The sequence below is a fragment of the Arachis ipaensis genome, chromosome B02 (genome assembly GCF_000816755.2).
Source record: "Arachis ipaensis cultivar K30076 chromosome B02, Araip1.1, whole genome shotgun sequence".
Lineage (NCBI taxonomy): Eukaryota > Viridiplantae > Streptophyta > Magnoliopsida > Fabales > Fabaceae > Arachis > Arachis ipaensis.
In genome coordinates, this window is record NC_029786.2 from 99,564,920 (window position 1) to 99,565,198 (window position 279).

A 279-nucleotide genomic window follows, 5' to 3' on the forward strand; every position below is an offset into this window, starting at 1 on the left:
CACTTTCTGAATAATAATAATAATAATAATAATAATAATAATAATAATAATAATAATTCAGGGTGGAAGAATTTGAAGCATTATCATTAGAGTCAGCTTTGTGTTATGGTTTCTACCGTGCAAGGGTGTCATTCTACGCATCTCTATCTATGTATATAATTGTAACTATATGACAATTGGTGTTTATTATATTATGAATTACACGAGTGTGGTAATGATAGTAAAATGTGTGCAATAATACAAACAAGCAAAATTGTACATTTTTCTCCCTTTACTATT